The 23423-nt window shown below is 46.4% G+C and overlaps 1 protein-coding gene across 2 annotated transcripts in view; it reads right to left on the reverse strand.

Annotated features, from left to right (window-relative positions):
- The window catches only part of LOC123756831 (DNA oxidative demethylase ALKBH2), a 166473-nt gene that overhangs the window by 18579 nt on the left and 124471 nt on the right, over positions 1 to 23423 (reverse strand). The window contains exon 1 of one of the 2 annotated variants that reach the window (XM_045740202.2): positions 1073 to 1203. The exons of the other annotated variant lie outside the window; for it this stretch is intronic. The gene's annotated coding sequence lies outside the window, so the exon portion shown is untranslated. Of the gene's footprint in view, positions 1 to 1072; positions 1204 to 23423 lie in introns of those variants that run through there. 2 annotated transcript variants of the gene reach the window in all.

The following is a 23423-nucleotide window of genomic DNA, read 5'->3' on the forward strand; positions in this document are numbered from 1 at the left end:
ATCAAAAACTAGCTATAAGTTCATTAAATATTCCCATCTCACAGGATGGTTAGTTATACATGGAATCAGGGGATAAAATACCAGCCTTAATAAAAATAAAATAAACTGTGACTAACAAGAACACCACTTTAGCAGTCTCCGTGGTGTAGTGGTAAGACACTCGCCTGGCGTTCCGCGAGCGCTATGTCATGGGTTCGTATCCTGGCCGGGGAGGATTTACTGGGCGCAATTCCTTAACTGTAGCCTCTGTTTAACGCAACAGTAAAATGTGTACTTGGATGAAAAAACGATTCTTCGCGGCAGGGGATCGTATTCCAGGGACCATAGGATTAAGGACTTGCCCGAAACGCTACGCGTACTAGTGGCTGTACAAGAATGTAACAACTCTTGTATATATCTCAAAAAAAAAAAAAAAAAAAAAAAAAAGATGCAACCCACAACAAGCTGACTAACTCTAGGCTACCTATTTGCTATTTGGTGAACTGGACCATTAGGTGGTAGGATATGTACCCAACCATTTCTGTCCCGCTCGGGATTTGAACCCAGGATTCTCGATTGCGAGTCGAGAACAAACCCAATTGTACTACTCGGGATGCGTGTATTCTTATCGTTTGTATAGGTTAGGCAAGAAATTCCATAAGCAAACCACAAGCTGTACCCATTAGCTTGCCAAGGATTCCACAGCTTACACCGACATAGTGATATAACCCATTCATATTTTGTCTTAAAAATAAACATTAGTCCATTACAGAATCATTTTTGGATACATGGCTATCTCCACACAAAGTCAAATTAATAAGCAATATTTTGCTTCCAAGTTGGTTATAGGTCACGTCTATAATAAAACATGCTCTCTTATGCTAGCATAATCAACAATCAAACATAATATCAACTGACAACTACTATACAGTAGTGTTAAGGTCACATTCACCTCATCCGTGATTGATACTGACATGGCCTCGGAGTTTGTTTACATTGATTTTGACATTTCTTTACACCAATACAAACCATTAATAATAATAATTAAATTATTATTAATGGCATTATTAACCCTTATCGCAAGTGCCCTCACCTATCTCTTGAGCCACACGTCTCTGGACTACAGCAGGTGACGCTGTAGGAGCAATATTCGACTCCAGTAATCCCCATCTGTCTGAATTCAAAGGCGAGCCGCGAACTACAGTACACATTTTCCTTCAGATGCGGAATAGAAAACGTACGGTACAGTCTGAAGTCAAACTATGTGTTATGCCTAAGTATACCTTACTTCATGTAAAGATATACACCGTTTATATTACTCATGTGACTCTGATACTTGTTTCAACTTATTTATTTATTTTATTTATATAAATTGATATAAACAAGGAAGTTCAACATGATTGAAACAAGTACAACTTTTGGGATTAAACTGGTATATATTTTTGGAAAACCATTACAACATTAGCTAAGTCTACATGGCTGGTGACACTGACTCTGTGTGACATCTGATACTAGCCGAATCTATGTGACTTCTTACCTGAGAGCCACTAACACTAGTGGCCTCGACGAGAACAGGAAGCCGGTGGCTTGTCGAAGGTCCTTCCATTTGCCTTGATGATTTTTTCAAGCAGAACGTTAAAGATTAACAGAGATTTCGCTTCGGTAGGTAGGCAGTTCCATGGGTTAATAACCCTGTGGGTGAAAAAAGCATCTCATGTTCTCAGTCTTTTCACAAATGCAACAGGAGTGATTTTTCACCCATGGGGTTATAAACCCATGGAACCACCTACTTGCTGAAGCCGCAAATGCCAAAACAAATTTATAATTTAAGTTATAGCTCGACAAAATAATCACGATAAATGGAGGGAACTTTTCACAAGTCGACGGCTTCTTGTCCTCGTCGAGGCCAATAGAGAGATGGTAGCCCCTCAGGTAAATTCAGAACATCAACCCTACCCATCCCCCAAGACAAACGGGACTACCCTATACTGATCAAATGTTTACATACATATCGTCCAATAAAGTATATTTACAATATACTCAATGTGTCAGTTAAAATTTTGCAATAATTGTTATGATTTAACCAATCAATGATTTACAATTTCAAACAACCTTTGCAGAAAACCTATTACACTAGACAACAAATCATGCAGGGCAGAATACTCTATACCAACATCATCTTGCTCGGCTTGTATATTAATGACGGCTTTCAAAATTAACTCCAAAGAATCAGTTACAGCGGCAAGCGAACACAATTCAACCTTAGCTCCAATACATTTTCAAAATAAAAGGTTAACCAGGACTTAATGCATCAATTAATTATTATAATTAGGCAATAATTAAACTTCACATACGAGGCTCTTGGTCAAATTATAGCTTCAATTATGGCTTATGTTTTTCTTCACTGTTGAGAGTAGTTGAAAAATGAACTCTCCAAAGTTAATTTATGGCTTCAAGTACCAACTGGACCACTGCAGGCTTGTTTAGTCATGTATTCTTTTAACCATTGATACTTCAGTTCGTTTCACTTATATTCACGGGTTTATATATATATATATATATATATATATATATATATATATATATATATATATATATATATATATATATATATATATATATATATATTAAATATGACCGAAAAAGTAAGATTAATAATATTATTATTTAGTACACTCCAAGCTTGTACTAAAGAGGCACCCTTCTTGAGCCCGGATGGGCACATGTATAAGCAAGTTGATGGGGTCGCCATGGGTTCTCCCCTAGGTGTCCTGTTTGCAAACTTCTACATGGGTACCATCGAGCAAAAAGTCTTAGTCGACATGAACTTGAAACCGGCCATATACTGCAGGTATGTTGACGACATTTTTACACAGGTACCTGATGTCAGACATCTGCAGGAGCTGAAGGAGGCATTTGAGCAGAGTTCCGTGCTGCGTTTCACTTACGAGATGGAAAAGGATGGGAAGCTGCCCTTTCTAGATGTAACAGTCATGGAAAAGGGCGGAGGTTTCCACACTGCAGTCTACACCAAGGAAACAAACATAGGAATGTGCCTAAATGCCAACAGCGACTGCCCAGACAGGTACAAGAGGAGTGTTGTTAACGCATATGTCGACCGTGCTCTCAGCCACAGCTCAGAATGGAAGCAAGTCGACGAAGAACTCTGTAGGGTAAGGCAGGTCCTAGTCAATAACGGCTTCTCCAATGGTTTCGTCGAAGACATCATAAGAAGGAAAGTGAAAAGCCATGCAACCTCTGAAGAGACAACTAACACAACACCTATACCCCCTATTAGACTATTTTACAGGAACTTCTTTTCCACAGCTCATAAAACGGAGGAAAGGGTCCTGAAAGATATTGTTAATAGAAACGTTATCCCTACAGACAAAAATCAGAGGATACAACTGACGATTTACTATAAAACCAGAAAAACGGCCAGCCTACTCATGAGAAACTCTCCAGACACAAAACAGAACGCTTTAAAAGAGACTAACGTCGTCTATGCCTTCAAATGCCCACTTGGGGACTGTAAGCTCCAAAAAACCCAGTATATAGGCAAGACAACAACATCTCTTTCTAGGCGTTTAACGATGCATAAGCAACAGGGCTCCATTAAGGAACATATAATCTCTTCCCACAACCAAACCATCGCCAGAGAAATCCTAGTAAACAACACAGAAATCATCGATAGATACAGCGATAGCAGGCGGCTTGACGTTTGCGAGGCACTACACATCAAGAAGTCAACACCAGCAATCAACAGCCAATTATTGCACAACTATATTCTACCCACCTCAAGACTCCGCTCTAATATAGAAGCATCAAGAGATATGGACCAATAGGCTTTCTACAAACACTTCTATTCAATATCCATTGTTTCGTGTTCTGTCTTGTGTTGATGAAATTAATACCCTATTAATACTCTTGTTCTGTCTTGTGTTGATGAAATTAATACCCTATTAATACCACATTTTGTTCTGTCTTGTGTTAATGCCACATCACCCCTTCCACCTCACTCAAATGTAGATATAAAATCGGAGATACGTAAGTTCTATTCAGTTGTGTATTTGTGAACTAAAGTCTTTGAAAATGTAATAAGTTTTACGAAACGCGCCCGTGTCGCGTCAGACTAGAAATAAAAATGAATTTTGGAGAATTGATTTTTGATTTACCTCCAACAGTGAAGCGTAATGTACGAAAGATTGAGAAAATTCGTGTTAGAATTATTAATCTTACTTTTTCGGTCATATTTCATAATATATATATATATATATATATATATATATATATATATATATATATATATATATATATATATATATATATATATATATATATATAAAATGGCAGCACATAACGTCCCAGACAGTGTAATACAGTAATTACAAGAATCAGGTTAGGCTACCGTTACCTGAGGCAGGTGGCTCAGAATCTCCCATCCTGAGCGCTCCATGTGTCAACTATGTGAGCAGGAACTATGGTCATACTCTCTAACATTACATTAATGAATATCCAGTCATTAGAATCTGTTAGACTCACCAGTATGAGATATATCCACAATTATGCAATTGCTTCATCCACTCCTTTGGATATTCTTTGAGTGTTCTTTGAGATATTCCTGTAATCCATCAAAATATTTACTAGTGGTGCCATGTAGACTCCACCCAAATGCATAATAGACCATCCTACAAGATTGGGTAAGGTAATTATCAAGAGAAAGGTATAACAATTGAAAAGGATATTGAGGATTTCTTATGTTTTTCTTCACTGTTGAGAGTAGTTGAAAAATTAATTCTCCAAAGTTAATTTATTTAGAGGGAGGAAAGGAATGGTGCCCAACCACTTCAACGGTCGGGAATCGAACGCCAACCTGCACGAAGCCAGACCGTCGCTCTACCATCCAGTCCAAGTGACTGGAGAAAGAGCTAAGACAGTATGACTATAAATAGCTCCTGTCAGGGATATGAGACAAACTAAAAGCTCGATATATAATTAGGAGAAAGCGCTATATGATTATGACTATATACCATTTTGATTATATAATAACACTAAGAAGGGATAGGAGAAGGGAGCGAATTATCAGGGGAAAGCGTCAAGCCATTACACTGGGAAGGGGTCAGGATATTTGGGATGGGACGGGGGGAAGGAATGGTGCCCAACCACTTTGACGGACGGGGATTGAACGCCGACCTGCATGAAGCAGGACCATCGCTCTACCGTCCAGCCACTTGGACCATCGAGGATTGAACGCCGACCTTGTTCCAACAAGTTCGAGTGGGTACTTGGGTCAAGGAGATGGGAATTTTATCACCATACAGAAAACTCTTCACATAAACTCCATAACCTTTCAAATGGGATATAACAGCTACATAAATAGTGAACAAACATATCTTTAGCCTGGGACCGACTAAAATGCCTAAATCTGTATCGTCTAGAGCGTAGACGGGAGAGACCCGGGAATCGAACCTGGGATCTCCGATTGCGAGTCGAGCACGAAGGCCACTGAACTACGAGACCCTGCTATGCACCCTATATACCCAGTATGTAAGCGGTAGGTGACAAGGTTACATATTGCATGGGGTCCTGTATCACAGTGGTCTATGTTTTCGGCTCACAACCAAGGGTCTCGCTTCATGCAGGTCGGCGTTCAATTCCCGACCGTTCACCAAGTGGTTGGCCACCATTCCTTCCCCCCGTCCCATCCCAAATCCATATCCTGACCCCTTCCCAGTGCTATATAGTCGTAATGGCTTGGCGCTTTACCCCTGATACTTCCCTTCCCTTCACAACCAAGGGACCCGGGTTAAATCGCAGGGCAGGACAGAAACGATTAGGCACGTTTCAGTTTACACGATGCTTCAGCTCATCTAGCAGTAAACAGCTACCCGGGAACTACGCAACTGTTGTGGGTTGCATCCCGGGAAACGTCAATAGTTGGTCTAAGGAGACCTCAATAAGTACAAGTTCAGGCTTCCTGTCCAAGACAACGGGAATTACATATTATAATTGGACTTTTTGGTTTGGAGTTGGACTTAAAGGCCTATCAAGTTCCTAATGGTTACTAGTGCCACCGTAATTGCTTAATTCTCCAACCCGTCCTCCTAACACAACGTCAAATTTTGACGTATACTTGACATACTGTCAAGTAACGTCATACTTGACATACTGTCAAGTATACGTCATACTTGACAGTATTATACGCGAAATTGACATATTGTCCCGTTTTCTGTTTTGGGTCCTCTGGTAGGTTAGGATAAGGCCACTTTAGTAGGACAGTTTCTTGACGTTGGAGACACCTTAAGAGGACGACCTGGAACACTTACCCGCACTTGCTATACTCAAGTAATTTCTCAGTGTATATACACCGACAAGCTGAATACATATCGAACAAATCCACAAGGGCCGTGACGAGGATTCGAATCTACGTCCGAGAGCATCCCAGACGCTGCCTTAATCGACTGAACTACGACATGGTCAAATAATTGAAACCAGATTCAAGCCTGGCCTCGGGCCGGGCTTGGGGAGTAGAAGAACTCCCAGAACCCCATCAAGCAGGTGTATGTGGGCTTGCGGGCCGCTACAAGCAACAGCCTAGTGGACCAAACTCTCACAAGTTCTGGGGAGTAGAAGAACTCCCAGAACCCCGTCAAGCAGGTGTATATTAAGTTTTTAACACAAACCAGCTTTCTCGAATGGTCTGGTGTACGATTTGACCCCCAGCTCCACCGCCGTGTTTGTATACATACCTCGGCGTGCAAGAAAAACACAAAATGTACTCACAACACCCAGTTACCTGCACGAAACCCATACTGGAGGGGCAAGGTGGGTATTATTGGAGAGGTGAGTAACCTTCGCGAGTGGGGGAGGGTTGGGGGAAGGTTATTGGGTGGAATGCTAGGGGGGGGGGGGATGGTGTTGCAGGGGTGGCTCAACTACGAAACTATTGAAGCCAGGATTTAGACCCCCCGAGTCCTGGAGGTGTTTCAGAAGCGACTTTAAACTCATATTGCTAAAATAAACAAATTTCGGTGTACATCTCAGATTTAATCAAAATCTGAGATGTAGCCCCTCGTAGATGTAAATCAAAAGCCCTACAGTTCACGCTTGAGGGGCTCCACAAATTGTAGGTCCGCCACTGTGTGTGTTGGATAGGAGGGGATGCTGGGCGGGGGATACGGGCGGGTATGTGAGGTTGGGCGTAGGATAGGGTACCGAGACGAGCAGACCGCCTCCTTTCCTGCCCGGGGCGAGTGTTGGCTGTGCTTCCTGGCTGCTCCCTCCTTTGTGAAGGTCAGGTGATACCTGTTTACCCGCCCTGGTACCTAGTAACAGAATGTAGTAGGTCTATAACTGGCCTGGTACCTAGTAACAGAATGTAGTAGGTCTATAACTGGCCTGGTACCTAGTAACAGAATGTAGTAGGTCTATAACTGGCCTGGTACCTAGTAACAGAATGTAGTAGGTCTATAACTGGCCTGGTACATAGTAACAGAATGTAGTAGGTCTATAACTGGCCAGGTACCTAGTAACAGAATGTAGTAGGTCTATAACAGGCCAGGTGCCTAGTAATGGACTGTAGTAGCCTCATACATGACCAGTTGAATAGTAACGGTCTGCAGTAAGCCTACGCCTTATCTACAGGGGGGCCTAATAACTAACTATTCTAGGCCTATATCTGGCCAGATGCCTAGTAATGGACGGTAGTAGGCAGTTCATCACTTTTTAATGGGCATAAAAGCCCATTAAGGTGCTTTTGTAACTGTGCTTAATAAATGAACACAATAACAATAATGGCATTCACCATTACACAAAATGTTGTTATAATTAAGGAAATTCATTTTAGGGAATGCAGTTTGTTAACGCATGGCTGGCTGAGGCATCATTAACAGCGTCTTGCTATTGCTTGTATGATAAAAAATTCTATAATTGGAAAGATAATTATGCAATTATAATTTGAACAGGAGGACAGAGTACCTTAGGGTACAGAGTACTTTATGTACCGTTACTGTACCATCACTTTATGCACTTAAATTGGTTTCCGTTCAGTCATTATTGATTTTTATAAGTGACTTATAGGGATAAGTCACTAAAGTGTATCTATATAAAAAATAACTACTTCAAGGACATCAAGTTTTGTATTGTACATAGGCCTAAATAGCAATTATTATTAATTTGGTTAGGTTTCTCATAATCACGGACTTAAAAGCCTATTACCATTGAGGTTCCTCTTGGGCTTAATTTATCGTCTCAATAAATTTGGTTGAACTTGACTGCTGTTTGATGTGATAAAAGTTCTAATAGAGAAAATTTCATCTACAATTTAAATCCTATTTTTCACCTTGATAATTCTCTACATCGTTATCAACACATTACGCTTTCTACATTTTATTATTATTATTGAGAAAATCGACAAGGGCCGTGATGAGCATTCGAACCTAATGCGCTGGATATGCACAGATGTAAATATCCCTCAATAAATAATCAATATTGTCCTCCCCCAGGAGGATAATATAGGAAATCAAGACTTACAATTATCCTGAAATAAATTCCTCCACCACACTGGCCTCACACACTTATCAGATTAAACGTTAATTCTACGTCATCAACGTTGAATTAGACGTTACTCTAGGATGCTGTGCCCACTGGGGAGGAAATGTTTACGACTGTTAGAATAATTACTTATAATGCATTTAACTGTTGATTTCGATGCTGTAACTTCAAGGAGTCGAGAGTAGTGACGGGCCACAGCCAAGGTTTTCAATTGTTTTCCACGTATTTACAAGAGCTGCCATTCCACTTACACTGGTCGGTACCGCAACGGACTTGCTTCTTTCAGGGTCAGCATTCGGTCTCCGAATGAATTCTGTTTATCTTCGATCTGCGATGGTCCAAGTGGTACCAGTTCTTAATTGGCTTCATATCTAGCTCCTTGTCCTCATATCCCAGGTCCTTATCCTCATATCCCAGGTCCTTGTCCCCATATCCGAGGTCCTTGTCCTCATACTCCAGCTCCTTGTCCTCATCCCAGGAATTCAATCTTAAGTTTACAATTCTAAATTACTAGCCATTAAACTAGCCACTAGTTTTAAATTACTAGCCATTAAATCTAATGTTTTTATATTTGGAATTGCATGTAATATTTGTATATTAGATATTACATCTACTACAGAATTATATTTACCAAGAATTACATCTAATATTTTACATATGAGAAATTACATTTAATCTTTCATATCCACGCCAAAATCTGTTTACAAGTATGTAAAAGCCTAAATTTCCCATGAAAGAACGTACAATCTTAAATCCGCCTTAAAGTAACTACAAGTCTTAATGCATTCTGAAAGTCGTCCCGTCCTCCTAAGGTGTCCCAACGTCAACAAACCGCCGTACTAAAGTGCCCTTATCCTAACCTACCAGAGGACCCAAAACAGAAAAACAGGACAGTATGTCAATTTCGCGCGAGCCGCAATACCATTTTCTAGTACGATCAATGTTTTGCCCTTAGGTAGAGTATACGTCAAAAATGCAGCCCGTCCTCCAAAAATGGGGTGGTAAATGTAAGAAGACAAATAAGTGCAATTATGTATTATTCATAGCAGTTAGGAATTGTACTTATTTTCACTTAGTATTAAATCGTACTGTCAAATATATTGTGAATATTTGAGTTTACCTGAAAAACTGAATAGAAAACCACTACCTCACCTAACCGTCTTAGTTTTTGAAGAAAATAATCTTATTGCTTCTTAATTACAATTAGTACTTAACTTACAGCTATATTGATATTACAGTTTTATAAAACTAATAAAACAAAACTAAAATATATCAATAAATTTTAAAGTAACTCAGGATATTTTAAAATTTTGTATAAAACCTATATTGTTTAATAAACCTGAAAAAGAAATTCCTGATATTTAAAACTTGTGAATTGCAACTTCAACGCTCCAGGTTGAAATTCAACAACTGACCCTCAGGAGGATGCTGACTCTACATCCGACGACGACGATTCTGCCACTGCAATGCAGTCTTCAGATCCTGTTCGGGTACCTACAGCTCACAAGACTCTGCCTCCTGTGTCCCCCACTTCTGCAACAGTTCCAGTTACCAACCATCACATCACTGTGAACGCAGCCACGCTTTCAGACTTACTGTCGGCTCCTGCTCCACACGCTTCTCCAGCTGTCCCTTCACCGTCTCAGTGACGAATTCCGCTGCAATCGACCCCTGGTGTGACCCTATAGAGGGTACCAACTATGCAGCACCTTCTGCTGCAGTACCTACCACTGCTACTCCCCTGCTTGCCAGCTCTATGGACGTTTTCAAGTTCAAATTGAAAACTTCATCCTAAAATTCTGAGTGTCTTAACAGAAAACGAGAATTAAATCGGGGGAGGGAGTTGGGTAAATGTAACAGCCCCATAAGTGCAATTATGCACTGTTTATGACAGTAAGAAAGTGTACTTTTCACATTTAGTATTAAATCGTACTGTCAATTCGGAGGATGGGTTGCAAAAAATGCGACGTTCTATTAGGAGAACGAGTTGGTGATATTTTTGTAACTCCTTTCAAGATTTCCCCCAGGGAGGACGCTGTACCCATGACCCCCCCCCACATTCCTCTATTGTAGTTACACGGCTCTAGCTAACAGCTAGAGCCTAATCTTTAGAGATTAGATCTTTTTTTCTACTCTAGCGAGCAGCTATAAAGCCTAATCGTAAGAGCCTAATCTTTTTTAACGCCCATTTTCTTTTTTAATTTCAAAATCCGTATATAACTCCTTTATTAAACTACAGAAAAGTGTGTGTCACTTTTAAAGACAATTATATCTACTTTATAGAGGGGTGAGTTAGTATAATACTGTGTTATATATATTATGCATTTCGTTGCAATAAATATTTGATTATGCATTTCGTTGCAATAAATATTTGATTGTTTAGCTGTATCTTAAATCAGACGAGATTATATATTTGCGATAAAATTGTCTGAGAAGTCGTCTGGCTTTCCTTTACGACAACAATATTAAGTTTACGATGCAATAAATCTCAAGTATTAAATCATATTCTTTTAACTTTATTACTTTTGAAATTTAATTTGAGATAAGTAAATAATTATAAAAAGAGGCAACAAGCCTAAACTTATTATCTAAGAAGAATCTTATTTAACTATGAATACAAATTTATATGCAAATAGTGTTTGTTCCCAGGTAACCTTCAATGGGGTACTACTGGACCCCATGGGTGACCCCAAGGCACCACTGGACCCCATGGGGAGGACCCCAGGGTTCTAACCTGGACCCCTGTGGGAACTCTTCAACTGAGAATCCTGATTTTGATCTATAAGGAATTTAAACACTAGGAGCAGAGTAGATGAATTACTAGGTTATCTGCTAGTTGCATATCTGCTACGACTAGATATCTGCTGGTTTGTACCTGGTACATTAGCTATCTGCTAGATTGGTTATCTAGTAGTAGACAAAGTCATGGACCATATGGGTGTTTCTTTGTCTGTTCCGTTGTCTGTTTCACATGTTCCTTCCTCCCGAACACTTTCCTCACAAGTTCTTAAGGCGCCATGTACACATCTGAATGACCCCAGCGCCAGATACAGGGATGTGACCCCAGACACAAGGGTGTGACCCAGGCACAAGGGTGTGACCCCAGACACAAGGGTGTGACCCCAGACACAAGGGTGTGACCCCAGGCACAAGGGTGTGACCCCAGACACAAGGGTGTGACCCCAGGCACAAGGGTGTGACCCCAGACACAAGGGTGTGACCCCAGGCACAAGGGTGTGACCCCAGATACAGAGCTGTGACTCCAGCGCCAGACACAAGGGTGTGACCCCAGACACAAGGGTGTGACCCCAGACACAAGGGTGTGACCCCAGGCACAAGGGTGTGACCCCAGACACAGAGCTGTGACCCCAGCGCCAGACACAAGGGTGTAGCCGGCGGGTGGAAGTGACCTACGCGTGCCGGCCAGAGGTCAGCGAACACATATAAAACCTTACCAGAAATAACTATAGCATGACGGCAGAAACAAGAATGAAGTGGGTTCGTAAGTACGAAGTAGACGGGATTAATAACCAAGGGAACAGTTTCCCAAGAGCCGGTCTTAATCAATGTGGTGTAAGCCAATCACAACAACTCTTGGATTTGCTGATGACTAGGCTACACAAATATATATTTTAGCTTATTATACTAATACAACTAATAATAATAAGCCACAACTTTTAACCTTTCATTGTATTTAGTAATAACTTGTACTCTTTCAATATTTAATAAAGCAAAGAGAAGGAGATGGTAGGAGAAAGAATCTTAGTAACTGCATTAGAGAGGGGCCCAAAATATCCCCTTCAAATGCGCTGTGTTTACTATTTGTATCTGCAGAATCGAGCGATTAGCTCTTGGACCCCGCCTTTCTAACCTATTTATTTGTCCGCTATTATTTCTACTACATATATTTCTCTCTAACACTACTTTTTTTCTACCACAGACGTGGCCACACATTTACAATGTATATATGCTAGTTAGCATTTTAAATGTGTGGCCACGTCTGTGGTAGAAAATAATAATAATAATAAAATACTACTTTTGTGCGTGTGTGCTGTTCTCCGAGGTTATGGGCTTCCTTTTCTCCAGTCAGAGGTCGCACGTACCCTCCCCCCCCCCAATCCCCCATGTGTAAAATATAATTCTCTATTATGGGTCTACAATAGCCTGGTTGGTCGAAGGGGAAGGGAAATATTCAGGGGAAAGCGCCCAGCCATTACGACTATATAAAACTTGTAAGGGGTCAGGATAAGGATTTGGGATGAGACATGGGGGGGGGGGGAAGGAATGGTGCCCAACCACTTGGTGTACGGTCGGGGATTGAACGCCGACCTGCAAGAAGCGAGACCGTCGCTCTACCGTCCACCCCAAGTGGCTGTGTGAATTACAGTCATAATGAAGAAGGGGGAATTAATTACTATACGATACCGTAGTGGTGTGTCGGGGGGGGGGGGGGGGGGGGAAGACAGCCGCCGCTTTAACGAGCCAGGCCTGAGGTCGGAGTTGTCTAACAACAAAGAAAACGAGCAAAAGGAAAACGTTGCCAAATTCATTTTTTTCCCATAACCATCAGGATAAAGAACGGAACGTCAAGGACAGACTGACCTATTTTATCATCCCGGTTCACGAGTCTGTGGACGATAACCAGTACTCAGTGTCCTCCACCTCACCCCCACTGTACTCTCCTTCACTATAGCAGAAGTTAACAAGGTTTTTTACTTACGCTCCTTCTTAGAACCTGACAGTCCAGGAATTTCCACGCCATCATCATCATCTTCTGCTCCTGCCTTTCCCGTATCAAGTAGGAGGAGGAGGCCGCCCCAACCGCTCTTCCCCCAAAAACTTGCCCGTTTTCGCTTCTCAGAATTTCTCCTCCAGCGCCTTCCCGGTCTCCAGGCCCCTCAAGTTCAAGTTCAAGGAGATACAGCAGTCTTAAGTCGAGAAGAATTTACCGTCTGGGTGTACTAAGGTCACCCCGAGATGTTCACAGTTTCGACATCCTTTTAAAGGTCCGTTTTCTTCTTTATGGACGCCAAAGACTTTTTTTTTTAGTTTAGCTTCAACCGTGAATAATCAGACTTGAAGCTTACAGTGCTCTAATCTTTCTAAGAGATCAGACTCCACACACGATGGACCAAACGCACCCGGCACACGTCAGGCAAGGTGGATCAGACGTACCAAACAGGCGTGTGATGCCCGTGCGTTGGATTAAACGTACCACACAGACACGCAACACCAAGTAACGTCATAACGTACCCAACATCCACGCGACGCCACGCAAGACGGATGACGCAGGCGCCAGAAGATGCACAACAGCCGCTAAACGGAGCCAGGGATAATGAGGCCCACACAAAACGTTACCAGCAGATGGTACACGAGAACACGGAGGGATAAAATGTACCCATCACGCGGGTGACAAAACACGAAAATATGTAGCCATTAGTCACGAGGTGCAGTAGTTAGTCACGAGGATAATGCAGTCGCTGGACACGAGGATAATGCAGTTACTGGACACGAGGATAATGCAGTCGCTGGACACGAGGATAATGCAGTCGCTGGACACGAGGATAATGCAGTCGCTGGACACGAGGATAATGCAGTTACTGGACACGAGGATAATGCAGTCGCTGGACACGAGGATAATGCAGTCGCTGGACACGAGGATAATGCAGTCGCTGGACACGAGGATAATGCAGTCGTTGGACACGAGGATAATGCAGTCGCTGGACACGAGGATAATGCAGTCACTGGACACGATACCCCAGCTCCTGGGCCACCAGACACAGATGGTGCTATAGCTCCTGGGCCACCAGACACACATGGTGCTATAGCTCCTGGGCCACCAGACACAGATGGTGCTATAGCTCCTGGGCCACCAGACACACATGGTGCTATAGCTCCTGGGCCACCGGACACAGATGGTGCTATAGCTCCTGGGCCACCGGATACAGATGGTGCTATAGCTCCTGGGCCACCAGACACACATGGTGCTATAGCTCCTGGGCCACCGGACACAGATGGTGCTATAGCTCCTGGGCCACCGGACACAGATGGTGCTATAGCTCCTGGGCCACCGGCCACACATGGTGCTATAGCTCCTGGGCCACCAGACACAGATGGTGCTATAGCTCCTGGGCCACCGGACACCGGAAGACACAATACTGGGACGAACTCAAACATCACAAAACACTGAGCATCTAGTCCACCAACCGGGACAAAACGCTCAAAAGAGGATCGTGCGTGGTCCCCCCCCCCCGTGTTAACGCTTCCGGAACTAATCGTGAACTTGAAAGATGTCCCGTAAGTCGTCTAAACTTCGTGTCAGTGATGCCGAAGGATCAAGAGTTTGTTGGAATTAAAAAAAAATAGCTGGTTCGTCAACAGTTGGAGCTTGAATACATTCTGAGGATATATTAAGGCGAGATTCTAAGTAAGAGGAACTGGAGCTATAGCACGTCCAGAAGGAAATGCCTGAGCGGACGTTAGCCAGGCGGTCGACGCCACGCTGGGGACGCACAAGGTCGGCCATCGTCCCCGCCTCACACTGACCTTCTTAACTTTGACCTCACAGACCCCCCCCCCCCCCCCACCACCCGGACTCCATACCCATTCGCCTCCCCCAAAAAACTTTAACCGATCTTACCGTAACTTTACTGAAATCAACACAATCACTCAAGTGCAATATTCCTTTTCTTAGCTGCCAGTTTATGTAGAATACTATTCTGTTTATGAACACATTCAAGGGATGTGAGATATCCAAGCCTAGCCGGATAGGATAGGGCCTAGCCGGCCCTAGGCTCCGATGGGAGCCGGTCGGCCGAGCGGACAACACGCTGGACTTGTGATCCTGTGGTCCCGGGTTTGATCCCGGGCGCCGGCGAGAAACTATGGGCAGAGTTTTTTTTCACCCTATGCCCCCTGTTACCTAGCAGTAAATAGGTACCTGGATGTTAGTCAGCTGTCACGGGCTGCTTCCTGGGGGTGGAGGCCTGGTCGAGGACCGGGCCGCGGGGACACTAAAGCCCCGAAATCATCTCAAGATAACCTCAAGATAACCCCTGCAAGAAGCGATGACTCTGCTTTACCGACCAATCCACCAGTCGACCAGAGGATGGAGAGGTTAGGTGCTTAAACAGTAGAAAGCGCCATAAACCTTTACAACTATATAACACTTGAAAGGGATCAGGATATAAGGATTTAGGATGAGACGGGGGAATAAGGAATGGTGCCCAACCACTTGGTGGACGGTCGGGGATTGAACGCCGACCTGCAAGAAGCGAGACCGTCGCTCTACCGTCCACCCCAAGTGGATGGACCATTCACAAAGATTCACTGTTTTTAAAACGGACATAATGTCTCAGAGGTTCAGTGACTAGACGAGAAGTAGTTCAATAACTAGTACACATATATGTTCAGTGATACGTTGAGTGACTTGACTAATGCCCAGTGCCCGGGGGGTATGAGCTACCCAGTGCCCGGGGGGGTATGAGCTACCCAGTGCCCGGGGGGTATGAGCTACCCAGTGCCCGGGGGGGTATGAGCTACCCAGTGCCCGGGGGGGTATGAGCTACCCAGTGCCCGGGGGGGTATGAGCTACCCAGTGCCCGGGGGGTATGAGCTACCCAGTGCCCGGGGGGTATGAGCTACCCAGTGCCCGGGGGGGTATGAGCTACCCAGTGCCCGAGGGGGTATGAGCTACCCAGTGCCCGGGGGGGTATGAGCTACCCAGTGCCCGGGGGGGTATGAGCTACCCAGTGCCCGGGGGGGTATGAGCTACCCAGTGCCCGGGGGGGTATGAGCTACCCAGTGCCCGGGGGGGTATGAGCTACCCAGTGCCCGGGGGGGTATGAGCTACCCAGTGCCCGGGGGGGTATGAGCTACCCAGTGCCCGGGGGGGTATGAGCTACCCAGTGCCCGGGGGGGTATGAGCTACCCAGTGCCCGGGGGGGTATGAGCTACCCAGTGCCCGGGGGGGTATGAGCTACCCAGTGCCCGGGGGGGTATGAGCTACCCAGTGCCCGAGGGGGTATGAGCTACCCAGTGCCCGGGGGGGTATGAGCTACCCAGTGCCCGGGGGGTATGAGCTACCCAGTGCCCGGGGGGTATGAGCTACCCAGTGCCCGGGGGGGTATGAGCTACCCAGTGCCCGGGGGGGTATGAGCTACCCAGTGCCCGGGGGGTATGAGCTACCCAGTGCCCGGGGGGGTATGAGCTACCCAGTGCCCGAGGGGGTATGAGCTACCCAGTGCCCGGGGGGGTATGAGCTACCCAGTGCCCGGGGGGGTATGAGCTACCCAGTGCCCGGGGGGTATGAGCTACCCAGTGCCCGGGGGGGTATGAGCTACCCAGTGCCCGGGGGGGTATGAGCTACCCAGTGCCCGGGGGTATGAGCTACCCAGTGCCCGGGGGGGTATGAGCTACCCAGTGCCCGGGGGGGTATGAGCTACCCAGTGCCCGGGGGGGTATGAGCTACCCAGTGCCCGAGGGGGTATGAGCTACCCAGTGCCCGAGGGGGTATGAGCTACCCAGTGCCCGGGGGGGTATGAGCTACCCAGTGCCCGGGGGGGTATGAGCTACCCAGTGCCCGAGGGGGTATGAGCTACCCAGTGCCCGGGGGGTATGAGCTACCCAGTGCCCGGGGGGTATGAGCTACCCAGTGCCCGGGGGGTATGAGCTACCCAGTGCCCGGGGGGGTATGAGCTACCCAGTGCCCGGGGGGGTATGAGCTACCCAGTGCCCGGGGGGTATGAGCTACCCAGTGCCCGGGGGGGTATGAGCTACCCAGTGCCCGGGGGGGTATGAGCTACCCAGTGCCCGAGGGGGTATGAGCTACCCAGTGCCCGGGGGGGTATGAGCTACCCAGTGCCCGAGGGGGTATGAGCTACCCAGTGCCCGGGGGGGTATGAGCTACCCAGTGCCCGGGGGGGGGGGGTATGAGCTACCCAGTGCCCGGGGGGTATGAGCTACCCAGTGCCCGGGGGGGGGGGTATGAGCTACCCAGTGCCCGGGGGGTATGAGCTACCCAGTGCCCGGGGGGGTATGAGCTACCCAGTGCCCGGGGGGTATGAGCTACCCAGTGCCCGGGGGGGTATGAGCTACTCAGTGCCCGGGGGGGTATGAGCTACCCAGTGCCCGGGGGGGTATGAGCTACCCAGTGCCCGGGGGGGTATGAGCTACCCAGTGCCCGGGGGGGTATGAGCTACCCAGTGCCCGAGGGGGTATGAGCTACCCAGTGCCCGGGGGGTATGAGCTACCCAGTGCCCGGGGGGTATGAGCTACCCAGTGCCCGGGGGGTATGAGCTACCCAGTGCCCGGGGGGGTATGAGCTACCCAGTGCCCGGGGGGGTATGAGCTACCCAGTGCCCGGGGGGGTATGAGCTACCCAGTGCCCGGGGGGGTATGAGCTACCCAGTGCCCGGGGGGGTATGAGCTACCCAGTGCCCGAGGGGGTATGAGCTACCCAGTGCCCGGGGGGGTATGAGCTACCCAGTGCCCGAGGGGGTATGAGCTACCCAGTGCCCGGGGGGGTATGAGCTACCCAGTGCCCGGGGGGGGGGTATGAGCTACCCAGTGCCCGGGGGGTATGAGCTACCCAGTGCCCGGGGGGGGGGGGGTATGAGCTACCCAGTGCCCGGGGGTATGAGCTACCCAGTGCCCGGGGGGGTATGAGCTACCCAGTGCCCGGGGGGGTATGAGCTACCCAGTGCCCGGGGGGGTATGAGCTACCCAGTGCCCGGGGGGGTATGAGCTACCCAGTGCCCGGGGGGGTATGAGCTACCCAGTGCCCGGGGGGGTATGAGCTACCCAGTGCCCGGGGGGGTATGAGCTACCCAGTGCCCGAGGGGGTATGAGCTACCCAGTGCCCGGGGGGGTATGAGCTACCCAGTGCCCGGGGGGTATGAGCTACCCAGTGCCCGGGGGGTATGAGCTACCCAGTGCCCGGGGGTATGAGCTACCCAGTGCCCGGGGGGGGGGTATGAGCTACCCAGTGCCTGGGGGTATGAGCTACCCAGTGCCCGGGGGGTATGAGCTACCCAGTGCCCGGGGTGTATGAGTTACCCAGTGCCCGGGGGGGTATGAGCTACCCAGTGCCCGGGGGGGGGGGTATGAGCTACCCAGTGCCAGGGGGGTATGAGCTACCCAGTGCCCGGGGGGTATGAGCTACCCAGTGCCCGGGGGTATGAGCTACCCAGTGCCCGGGGGTATGAGCTGCTACCCAGTGCCCGGGGGGGGGGTATGAGCTACCCAGTGCCCGGGGGGGGGGTATGAGCTATCCAGTGCCCGGGGGTAGTATGAGCTACCCAGTGCCCGGGGGATATAAGCTACCCAGTGCCCGGGGGGTATGAGCTACCCAGTGCCCGGGGGTATGTTGATGAATTTATCATTCTCGGGGTTCGTGACAACGAGGGATCATTGCCGCCGTGATATGACCGAGGTATACTTATGGATGATAGACAAAAGGTATAGTAATGAGATGTTAAACACATCAACATTATACAACAGAACACGAAGCAAAACATACAGAATAAGCTTAGAGTCAGAAAATACCTGAGTAAATATTGGGGTTGAAACCATTTTTTGGGGAACATAATTTCCTGAGGCCAGATTCACAAAGCAGTTACGCAAGCACTTACGAACCTGGGGCCAGATTCACGAAGCAGTTACGCAAGCACTTACGAACCTGTCCATCTTTTCTCAATCTTTGGCGGCTTTGTTTACAATTATTAAACAGTTAATGAGCTCCGAAGCACCAGGAGACTGTTTATAACAATAACAACAGTTGATTGGCAAGTTTTCATGCTTGTAAACTGTTTAATAAATGTAACCAAAGCCGTCAAAAATTGAGGAAAGATGACCACGTTCGGAAGTACTTGCGTAACTGCTTCGTGAATCTGGCCCCAGGTTCGTAAGGGCTTACGTAACTGCTTCGTGAATCTGGCCCCAGTGATTGGTAAAAATACACTTAGTGAATGGTGGAGCAGGGGAAGTATGATTGGGACCAACAACGACCAACACAGACGACCTGGACAAACTGGAGGAATGGTCTAGAAAATGGCTGCTAAAGTTCAACTCAGGAATGTGTAAAGTAATGAAATTAGGCGAAGGAAGCAGGAGACTGAACACAAGGTACCACCTGGGAGGTGAAATCCTACAAGAGTCAAATAGAGAGACAGATCTGGGGGTCGATATCACACCGAACCTGTCCCCAGTGGCCCACATCAAAAGGATATCATCAGCGGCATATGCTAGACTGGCCAATATAAGAACTGCCTTTAGAAACTTGTGTAAGGAATCGTTTAGGACCCTGTATACCACTTATGTCAGACCAATCCTGGAGTATGCAGCTCCTGCCTAGAGTCCATACCTAGTTAAACACAAGACGAAGTTAGAGAAGATTCAGAGGTATGCCACCAGACTGGTCCCGGAACTGAGAGGAATGAGTTACGAGGAAAGGCTAAGGGAGCTGAACCTCACATCCCTGGAAAACAGGAGAGTAAGGGGAGACATGATAACCACCTACAAAATTCTCAGGGGAATTAACAGGGTGGACAAAGACAAACTCTTTAGCACGGGTGGAACACGAACAAGGGGGACACAGGTGGAAACTTAGTACCCAGATGAGCCACAGAGACGTTAGAAAGAATTTTTTCTGTGTCAAGTTGGTTAACAAATGGAATGCATTAAGTAGTGATGTGGTGGAGGCTGACTCCATACACAGTTTCAAATGTAGATATGATAGAGCCCAGTAGGCTCAGGAATCTGTACACCTGTTGATTGACAGTTGAGAGGCGGAACTAAAGAGCCGGAGCTCAACCCCCGCAAACACAACTAGGTGAGTACAGCAACGACTGACAAAAACATTCAATACCTGGCCTAACAGGTTTAGATACTAAACATCCTCATATAATCATTAATCAGTCCCCGTGGCGCAGTGGTAAAACACTCGCCCGCCGCTTCGCGGCCGCTTTGGCCTGGGTTCGTATCCTGGCCGGCGGAGGATTGACTGGGCGCCAATCCTTAACTGTAGCCTCTATTCACCTAACAGTAAACTGGCTACCTGGTTGTTAAACAATTTAGCGGGTCGTATTCCAGGGGAAAAAATTAGGATTAAGGACCTGCCCTAAACGCTACGCGTCCTGGTGGCTGTACAAGAATGTAAAAACTCTTGAATATATATATAAATAAAATATAGTGTCTATATTTATAACCTGGTTAAATTGGGGAATATATTCCCCACTGACTGGGGAATATTACCCCAGTGACTGGGGAAAACTGTGCTTGGTGGTTGACCCGGCAAGCATAATAAATGGCGACTGACCTGCCTGTGATGACCATTTGCATGCAAGACTGCGACGCTGGAGATTAGAAGCTACGACAAGACTAAAGGTGACGCCAGGATCCCTCTCAAGATTTGGCGATTTATCTTAAGAGGAAGATAAGACGATGGTGCAGAGAAAGAGAGAGGTGTAAGGTGGGGGGGGGGGTGTTGTGACCTTGGGGGCGAGTGACCTGTGTGTTCAACCTGTCCTGATAGAGCATTTTGACGTATACTTTTGACCATGTCGTAGCTCAGTTGATTAAGGCAGCGTCTGGGATCCTCTCGGACGTAGGTTCGAACCCTCGTCACGGCCCTTGTGGATTTGTTCACGTATACTCTACCTAAGGCCAAAAACTGTCCGTATTAGAAAGTGGAAATTGACACACTGTCCCGTTTTCTGTTTTGGGTCCTCTGGCAGGATAGAATAAGGTCACTTTAGTCTAGATTTTATAGGAACTTTTACAGATTTAGTGCCTTTACATATATCAGGATTTCCAACCTTTTTACGTCTCATTCCTCAAAACTGTTTGTTAAAGATAACAATCAAACTGACTTAAAGAGTTTTCCTGTTTGCTAAATTATAACATATAAAGTCTAGCTAATGAGCAAAATGTTTGTGGGGGCAATGAAAACGACTCGAACCAGCGACCAAGGTGCTCCCAGCAACCGCACCCATATATATATATATATATATATATATATATATATATATATATATATATATATATATATATATATATATATATATATATATATATATATATATATATTTTTTTTTTTTTTTAATATATGGAAGGGAGTACCACCTCTGGCTGGAAGAAGGGGGACCCATAGCCTCGGAGGAAACCACACATAACGCATTGGAGGGAATGTGTATTCCCTCCAATACAGTTTCTGTGTGCTTTTCTCCTACCACCCCCTTCCCTTTTTTTTTTTTTTCCTTTATTGTGTATTTAAAGGTTACAAAACATACAAGACAAATGCCTAAAGGTTATGGATCTCTTGAAGCTCCTCCGCTTCTGGACAGGAACCGAGGACGCAGCAAGCATTTCCCCTCTGGATCGCCACACTGAGACGCTGAAATAAAAAACTGGAAGCCCTTGGGTCTCTGGTGACGTCAATGAGCTTGGACCCCAATTCCTTGAGAAATCCCAAGGCACTCTTGCCCCAGGGGCCATGCGTCTCAGACGCTATGGGAACAAAGAGGTATTGACCTTCCAGTCGCCTGTACTTGAGTGATTTTGCTGTTTCCCTGTGGTTGGCCGCCCCACCTGCTTGATCAGCTCCGAAGTGTACATAGGTGTCAGCCAGGGTGGATACACATGTGTAGTCCCACACCAACTGTCTACCCTCCTTCCATGAGTATATGGTGATGCCATCAGGGCGAAGTGCTGGGAAATCCGGGTTTTGGACCCCTAGGATGCGAGGTTCTCTCTCCGCTGGGCACCCAGCTGAGACGAGGCTTCTCTTGATGATGTCATTGACCTCGTTGTGTCTTGCATGCCAGCCCTTTGTGCTTCCGCAATGCAACCCATGCAGTCCGTATTGGTCTGCTTCCACCCTGTTGCAAATACACTTGTATTCAGTGTGAATTGGGGCACCAAGGCGGAGGGCCACTGCTACACGAAGGGATTCTGGATCTAGGCGCGTGCCCATTGCAGACATGGGTACTGCCAGGAGGAAGTCTCCTGCATGGGGGGCACTCACTGCTCTGAGGCGGGCTTTCTCCTTGTCTGATGTTGCGACGCTGAGCATGGCATCAGCTACTTTTTCCACTAGAGGGTGGTCCCAGCCGGACTGTTTGTGTTGTTTTGTTGGCTCTATAATGGTTGCTGGGGCTGCAAGAACATTCCACTGATTTGAACATTCAGTGAAAGCAGGATCGTGTATTCCTGCTGATATATATATATATATATATATATATATATATATATATATATATATATATATATATATATATATATATATATATATATATATATATATATATATAAACCTGAGTCAGATGTCACAAAGAATTTCTCAAACACAACAGTTTTGAACAAAGGGATGGATCTGATGTGGACATAGCCGAAGCTCAATACACAAACTTATCAATTAAATGCAAAAATTCTCGGAAAAGCGAGTAAAGAACATCAATGCACTAAGCGACTAATATCTGAATGACGGGGCTTGAGAGCTGGCACCCGACCCTACAGGCACATGTATAGGTGGTAACATTCACATCGGAAGGTGCCTACGTGAACAATGTATTATAGATCCATCACAATGTAAACAATGTATTATAGATGGTGCGTGAAATTAAGTAGTTTTTGTTAGCGGTGTGGTTATACGCAGGTCGTCTCTGGACGCAGGTCGTCTCTGGACGCTGGTCGTCTCTGGACGCTGGTCGTCTCTGGACGCAGGTCGTCTCTGGACGCAGGTCGTCTCTGGACGCAGGTCGTCTCTGGACGCAGGTCGTCTCTGGACGCTGGTCGTCTCTGGACGCTGGTCGTCTCTGGACGCAGGTCGTCTCTGGACGCTGGTCGTCTCTGGACGCAGGTCGTCTGTGGACGCAAGTCGTCTCTGGACGCAG

This window comes from Procambarus clarkii, chromosome 26 (assembly GCF_040958095.1).
Source record: "Procambarus clarkii isolate CNS0578487 chromosome 26, FALCON_Pclarkii_2.0, whole genome shotgun sequence".
NCBI lineage: Eukaryota > Metazoa > Arthropoda > Malacostraca > Decapoda > Cambaridae > Procambarus > Procambarus clarkii.